Consider the following 8,344-nt stretch of genomic DNA (forward strand, 5'->3'; position numbering starts at 1 on the left):
AGCTCCCTAAATTGGGGACTGAGTGATCTCAGTCCCAAACTTATCCTTGGTTTTCCATGGAATTCCATTGCCCTGTGGAATTTCAGGGAATACCATCTCGGATTACCCAGGGATAAAGCTTGCGGTAGCCAGACGGGCGAGATGCATGGAGTATGTTTTCTTTGCTACTTCAATCTCTATGCATCACACCCTTTCTTTAAGTTAATATTAATGATTAATCTTAACTTAGCTTAAGAACCATTCTTATGACTCCCCCATACTCATTTTCTCTTTCTTCCACAGGAGGAGCAGATGAAGTGTGACTTCGACTTCTGCGCTGTGAAACGCCCGCACTTCTACGGGCATACGGCTTGCAGGACTCACGCCCCTTGTGCTAACAAGAAAGGGGATCTGAAATTCTGGGACCCACTGAATTGTACGGTCTGCCAGGCTCAACTAGTTGATGCCTTCCATAACCCTCCCTCAGCGGAGGTCAGGGACACTTCTCGGGAGAAGCTACGCAAGTGGGTGCGTGGCTTCCAGAAGAATGCCACTGGACCGTACTTGGCCACTGAAGAAATGAGGTCACTCTTGTTCCCTAAGGCCTCCCCTGATTCAGTGGTACCCAAGGATGTGATTTCCACTGTCCAAATTACAGTGGAACCTGATGTTGTCATGGCTCAGTCCATGCACGAGTGCCGCCTGGATTCTGAAGATGACGAACATATGTCGGACGTCTCGGAAGACACGGAGAAGACTCTTATGGCTCAAGGAGCTGAAGATGACGAAGACCAGGTGGAATACGCCGAGTCGGAGCAAGAGGTTGCTCCTCCTTCCATCTCCGCTCCTACTCCTACACCGACGGAAGTATCTACAGTATCCCGTCTACCTCCACGACCCCGGATCCCTCTTCTTCCACTCAAGAAATGATCCGGTTGATTAGAGCCGTCATGGTTAAAGGAGAATCAGGAGTTCATCAGGTCCATGATGGGATCCAGAGAACCGAAGAGGATTTCGGTTAAGGATCTCCCCGCTTGCTCACATGCCAACCCGTGGAGGTATGCTGAGCGTATGGTTATCGCGACCGGCAGGATCTTTATCAGCGACAAGATCGGCACGGTCCCTTTGGAAGACGTGGAGTTCTTCCCAAACTTTTAGGCCTACCCTGACTGTTACGTCCGACTTCGTTCTGAACCTGCCTCTAAGGAAGAGACCGAACCGAAGGAAGAGATAGTGTTCGATCTCGCGAAGGCCCAGGCTATGCTAGCCAACACATTCAAGAGTAGGGGTTTTACCTGCTCTAAGCTTCCGGCCCTGAGCAAGAAGCACCCTACTTATGTCGCACCTGAAAATGCGGTTCTTCCATTCTTGGAAAAGGCCTTCACTGCGTGCCTTAAAGCTGTGGAAGAGGGGAAAGCCTGCCCTGCACTGGAGGAGTGCAGACCATTCTCCATAGTCACTCCCTCTGACGCTCGACACTGGAAGGATATCCAGCACACTTTCGTCGTGGGAAAGCTAGATCCTGACGTCGCCGGATGTCAGTTTAACGAAGACCTCCCTAAGCTCAACGATCACCTCCTTCGTCGGGAACAAGATACGAAGGAGAGGCTCGCAGCATCTATGTCTCACCAAGTCCAACTTGAAATTATGGCCTGTGACACCAGAGTACCAGACCACTACATGGTACTCTCCAAATCCCACATGACAACCGTGATGAAGGACTTGTACCACTTCATGAAGGCTCGGAGAGCCTATCGTGAATTCGTGTTCGCAGGTGCCACTGTGAAACACGAAACCCGGAGGCTGATTTCCTCCAACATCTGGGGCAAACACCTCTTTCCTTCTGACCTTGTGAAGGAAATCACCGACAAAGCCGCCACGGAGAATAGGAACCTTCTCCACAAGTGGGGCATGTCAAGAAAAAGGAAACCCTCTCAGGACGACGGACCTCAACCTAAGAGGAAATCCCAAAAACAGAAACCCCAGCAACGTCAACAAAGACGTCAGTTTCCGGGACCCGCTACCTCCCAAGGGGCAGCTCAGCCACAACAGACCTTTCAATTGGTCACCCAACCGGTGTTGTCACAGTCACCGGTCTTCACCCCTGCTTTCGAGCAACAGACAACTACCTTTCGTCCCAAAGGTAGAGGTTCAAACAGAGGTGCAAGCAGAGACGCATCTTGCCGTCCCTCCAGAGGCAGAGGAGGAAAGGGGGCTAGCGGCCGAGGCAGCAAGCCCTCGGGACACCAGAAGCAATGAAGTGCTTCCGGTGGGAGGAAGACTCCGCCAATTCCAGGATCGTTGGACCTTCGATCCCTGGGCACACAGCATCGTCAAGAAGGGTCTAGGCTGGAGTTGGACTCAACCACCCCCAACCTTCCAGCAATTCTTCCAACAATCAACCCCCCTTCTGGAAGAATATGTCCTAGATCTCTTGAACAAGAAGGTGATAAGGAAGGTAAAGTCCACCAGGTTCCAAGGGAGACTGTTTTGTGTCCCCAAGAAAGACTCCGACAAACTCAGAGTCATTCTGGACTTATCCCCCCTCAACAAGTTCATAGCGAATGACAAGTTCAAGATGCTGACTCTTCAACAGATAAGGACCCTTCTGCCTTGAGGTTCCTACACGGTCTCCATAGACCTGGCGGATGCCTACTGGCACGTTCCAATGAACCATCACGCTTCCTCCTACCTAGGATTTCGACTCCAAAGGAAAAGCTACGCCTTCCGGGCCATGCCCTTCGGCCTCAACGTGGCCCCTCGGATCTTCACGAAGCTGGCGGACGCCATAGTACAACAGCTCCACCTCCGAAACGTCCAGGTAATGGCCTACCTCGACGACTGGCTAGTCTGGGCTCCATCGCCCGAAGATTGTGTAAAATCTTGCAACAAAGTCACCCAGTACCTAGAACACCTGGGATTCAAGATCAACGAGAAGAAATCTCGCCTCTCTCCAGCTCAGAAGTTCCAGTGGTTGGGAATCCAATGGAACCTTCAGTCACACCGCCTTTCCATCCCCCAGAAGAAAAGGAAGGAAATAGCAGGGTCTGTCAAGCGACTGCTGAAATCCAAACGAATTTCAAGACGCCAGCAGGAACGAGTTCTAGGCTCTCTACAGTTCGCCTCAGTAACAAACCCAGTGCTTCGTGCACAGCTAAAGGATGCCGCGGGAGTCTGGAGACGTTCTGCATCCATCGCTCGAAGAGACCTCAAGAGACGGCTTCCAAACAGACTTCGACTTCTCCTAAAGCCGTGGTCAGAAGCAAAGGCCCTGAAAAGGTCCATTCCTCTCCAACACCCTCCTCCATCACTCAACATCCACACGGACGCTTCGCTGGAGGGTTGGGGAGGTCACTCCCACCAAAAACAGGCTCAAGGCACCTGGTCTCCCCTGTTCAAGACGTTCCATATAAACATCTTGGAGGCCATGGCGGTCCTTCTAACTCTGAAGAAATTATCCCCGCCGCCCTCGATCCACATTCGTCTAACCCTAGACAACTCGGTGGTAGTTCGTTGTCTCAATCGCCAAGGCTCAAGATCGCCCCAGATAAATCAGGTGCTTCTCCCAATCTTCCGTCTGGCAGAGAAGAAGAAGTGGCACCTGTCTGCAGTTCACCTACAAGGATTCCGCAACGTGACAGCGGATGCTCTATCTCGGACAAACCCGATAGAGTCGGAATGGTCTCTAGACGCAAGATCATTCTCCTTCATCTCTCACCAAGTCCCAGAACTTCAGATAGATCTCTTTGCAACGAGCGACAACAATCAACTTCCTCGGTATGTGGCCCCGTACGAGGACCCCAAGGCAGAAGCAGTGGATGCCATGTCACTGGACTGGAACAGATGGTCCAAGATCTACCTGTTCCCCCCCACCAACCTTCTGTTGAAAGTCCTCTCCAAACTGAGTGGCTCCCAAGTGGCCCCGGAGCAACTGGTACCCCCTGGTCCTGGAGCTGCAGCCCAAGCTGATCCCTCTCCCGGGCCCAGTTCTCTCCCAACAAGTACAGAAGTCGACTGTCTTCGCTTCATCATCGAAAATCAAGGACCTTCATCTCATGATTTTCTTTCCCTAGCCGCAAAGAAGAGGTTTGGGATCTCGAAGAAAAGTCTGGACTTCCTAGAGGAATACAAGACCGAATCCACAAGACGGCAATACGAATCATCCTGGAGGAAATGGGTCTCCTTCGTCAAGACAAAAAATCCTAAAGAAATCATGATTGATTTCTGCATGTCCTTCTTTATTCACCTTCATGGACAGGGATTAGCAGCCAATACGATTTCAACCTGCAAATCGGCCTTGACCAGACCAATTCTATATGCTTTCCAAATTGATCTGTCCAGCGACATCTTCAACAAACTACCGAAAGCATGTGCTCGCCTACGCCCAGCACCCCCACCGAAACCGATCTCCTGGTCACTAGACAAGGTGCTCCATTTCGCCTCCAACTTGGATAATGATTCATGCCCTCTCAAGGATCTGACTCAGAAAGTTATATTTCTCTTTGCTCTTGCTTCGGGAGCTCGAGTCAGCGAAATAGTGGCATTATCAAGAGAAGACGGACACATCCTGTTTACCGATACAGGAGACGTTACCCTCTCCCCTGATCCGACGTTTCTCGCCAAAAATGAATTACCCACCAAAAGATGGGGCCCCTGGAGAATATGCCCCCTGAAGGAAGATGTCTCTCTATGCCCAGTAGAGAGCCTCAAGGTCTATCTTCGCAGAACTTCGAACTTTGGTGGAGGCCAACTCTTCAAAGGAGAAACATCGGGCAGCGACCTGTCACTGAAACAATTAAGAGCGAAAATCACCTACTTCATTCGCAGAGCAGATCCTGACAGTACACCCGCTGGTCATGATCCTAGGAAAGTTGCATCATCTCTGAATTTCTTTCAGAGTATGGACTTTGAAAGCCTTAAAAACTTCACAGGCTGGAAGTCCTCGCGCGTTTTCTTTAAACATTATGCGAAACAAGTGCACGAAGTCAAACATTTTGTGGTAGCCGCAGGTAGTGTTATGAAACCTGCACCTAACTCTGCGTAGAACAGTGAGTTACTTGGGACTCTAACTCTTCGGGTGCCTATGTTGACCCTCGAGCGATACATAGTGATGTCGAAAACACTTAGTGCTTTTATAACTGTTCTTATCCCAGGTGAAATGTCATAGTTGTCACATAAGTGCCGCATGCCCTGAGCATGATGTGTTTTATTCAAAGACTTGCGTTCCTCGAGAACGAGTGCCTACTAATAAACTTGAAATTCCTTTTCAGATTCAAGAGCAAGTCTTTATTACTATGTACATTATAATTACTGTAAATGAACTTTACTTATTGCTGTAATTTATTTAATTTTTGCATTTGTGAAATAAAATTTCTATTTTATTATCTGTGCGTCTCAATCAGCTCCTACTTACTATGAAATACATGCCTGTCATAGTTTTATTATCCCCTTTTCCTTATGGTTATGGAGAAATTAAGATACTAACTCTTAATTTATATTCACTCTGATTATGTAATGTTCCAATACGAATACTTACTCTTCATACCTTGGAGATGAATCATCTTTCTCAACATACAGTGCACAACCACCACTGGTCTGTTTTTCAGAATGTTCCTATACAAATACCAAACATTCAGCTTCATCTCCAAGTTCTTCAAGTTCTTCTATCAGAATGAATAGCCCTTCAATACCACTTTGACGTCGGCATGGCCCGTGGGAACTTCACTGCCAAGGGGGGCAGGATGCTTCTGCCCTACGGTTCTTTACCAAGATTACTATGCTAATTTGTCAATGCCTTGGCACTTACTATTAGGGGAAAATCTACCACGATACATTGATTCTCTGGTATTTTTCCATCAGGACGCCATGGCTTGAGCCCAAAAAACGGATTTTGAGCGAAGCGAAAAATCTATTTTTGGGTGAGATAGCCATGGCGTCCTGATGGATCCTCCCTGCTACTTCGTCCAGTTTTAGGTCCCACCCTGTTCTGCTGTATCATGGTGATGGGCAAGCAACTGGCTTCAGGATAAAGACGGACGTGACGTCATTTAAGCAATGGCGCCCGTTTGTTTACGTCTCGAATATCAGTAGTAGCCACGAATGAGATTAGCTATGGAACGGCTCCCAGCTATTCTCAGCCCTTACACACCGAAGCATTAACTCTGTTCGGGGTGTAGATAGCTATGTGGCGCGTTAATACATGCGTCCCCTGTTGATATACGATGTCTTAAAAGGGAAACCTTTAGGATACTCGCTCCAGAAGTTAGAATTCTGTGATAACCTGTGGTTAGATTCTCTGGGAATATCTTAGTTGTTATTTACCCAAGGAAGCTACTAAAAAGGAACCTTCCATCAGGACGCCATGGCTATCTCACCCAAAAATAGATTTTTCGCTTCGCTCAAAATCCGTTATATATATATAGTTGATAGATGGGTTCCTCTTGGGAATCGCAATTTAAGTAGTAATAAAATAGTCAATGCTGCTATCAGCTTCTTTATTCGGGAGCTTTGACATAACTTTCGTCATCTTCAGCCTATCTGCAATTATCATATGTAATATTAATAAAATTGATAAAATCATCCTAAGTACATAGTTAGGAAGATACACTTTCATGAACTGATCAACTACCTTTAAAATCAACCAATCAAGGAAAATAAAACCTTAAAAAAACTTATTGCACACAACTATATAAAAGACTTAATAACTAATATACCTAGTCACCTGCAGGAGATGATGACCACCCATCCAGACCAGCAACCCACAGACCAAACAGATCAATGGGTCACCGGTAACTGAACAGGTAAGCCCTCATTCAAGCTGGGTTTTGTCTTAAAAATGTATAAAGACTCCAAGATTCTCAGCTGGCTGACGTTACTATGTCTGTCCGTAATTTTGAAATTTTCCTTAGAAATGGCATGACCAGATTTAAATGCATGGTCATAAATAGCTGAAATTGATTTCTTACTTAACGGTATATTGGTTCGTACCGATCTCCCCATGTGCTCCGAAATCCTACACTGAAGCTGTCTAGATATTGCTTCCAGTGTAGCACTCATTACAGAGTGCACATTGAAAAGTGTTTATGACACCGGAACACAATGGAGTAGGTAGACTCTCCTTATATTTAAACACTGAGCCAACTGAGAACTTGTTAGTAAAAATTAGCTTTAAATCTATATGGGGATAACATTTCCCCACAACACTCATAACCTGTGTTCTTAGTATCTCCGAAACATAACCATAGTACGGAAAGGACACATATAACTTTTTCTTACTGACTGTTTGAATTGTTAAATTTTGACTGTAAATTTTATCTAAAAACTTCTTGACTTGATTATAATAGAGGTTCAGAGGGAACCCATTGGTAATGAAAAATTAATTTAGAAAATTTTCTTCCTCATGAAACCCCAGATAGGTTGAACATACATGATAACATCTAAATAACAGTGTTTTTATCGAATTAATTTTGTAGATTTTTGGTTCTGAGCTTATTTTTTATGTTATTGTGAAGGGAAATGGTTGAATGATTGTCCTGTAGAATTTAAGCCTTTTTTGTACCGTCGATATGTAGACGATACATTTTTACTTTTCAAAAATTTAGATCACATAAGCCAGTTTTTAGATTATTTAAATACAAAGCATCGTAACATTAGATTTAGGAAAGAAAATGATCAGGATGATACTTTGTCATGGTCTCTCGGAAACATAATACCTTTGAGACCTCAGTATTTCGAAAAAACACTTTTACAGGACTAAGCACTCATTTTTTTAAGCTCAAAAACACTGTTATATAGATGTTATCATGTATGTTCAACCTTTTTGTGGTTTCATGAGGAAGAAAATTTTCTAAAATAATTTTTTATTACCAATGGGTTCACTCTGAACCTTCCATTATAATCAAGTCAAGAAGTTTCTAGATAAAATTTACAGTCAAAATTTAACAATTCAAACGGTAAGTAAGAAAAAGTTATATGTCTCCTTTCCGTACTATGGTTATGTTTCGGAGAGACTAAGAACAGAGGTTATGAGTGTTGTGGGGAAATGTTATCCCCACATAGATTTAAAGCTAATTTTTACTAACAAGTTCTCAGTTGGCTCACTTTTTAAATATAAGGAGAGTCTTCCTTTTCCCTTGTGTTCCGGTGTCATATACACTTTTCAATGTGCACTCTGTAATGAGTGCTACACTGGAAGCACGTCTAGACAGCTTCAGTGTAGGATTTCAGAGCACATAGAGATAGCGGCATGAACCAATATACCGTTAAGTAAGAAACCAATTTCAGCTATCTATGACCACGCATTTAAATCTAGTCATGCCATTTCTAAGGAAAATTTCAAAATTACGGACACACATAGTAACGTCAG

The sequence above is a fragment of the Palaemon carinicauda genome, chromosome 10 (genome assembly GCF_036898095.1).
Source record: "Palaemon carinicauda isolate YSFRI2023 chromosome 10, ASM3689809v2, whole genome shotgun sequence".
NCBI classification, from domain to species: domain Eukaryota; kingdom Metazoa; phylum Arthropoda; class Malacostraca; order Decapoda; family Palaemonidae; genus Palaemon; species Palaemon carinicauda.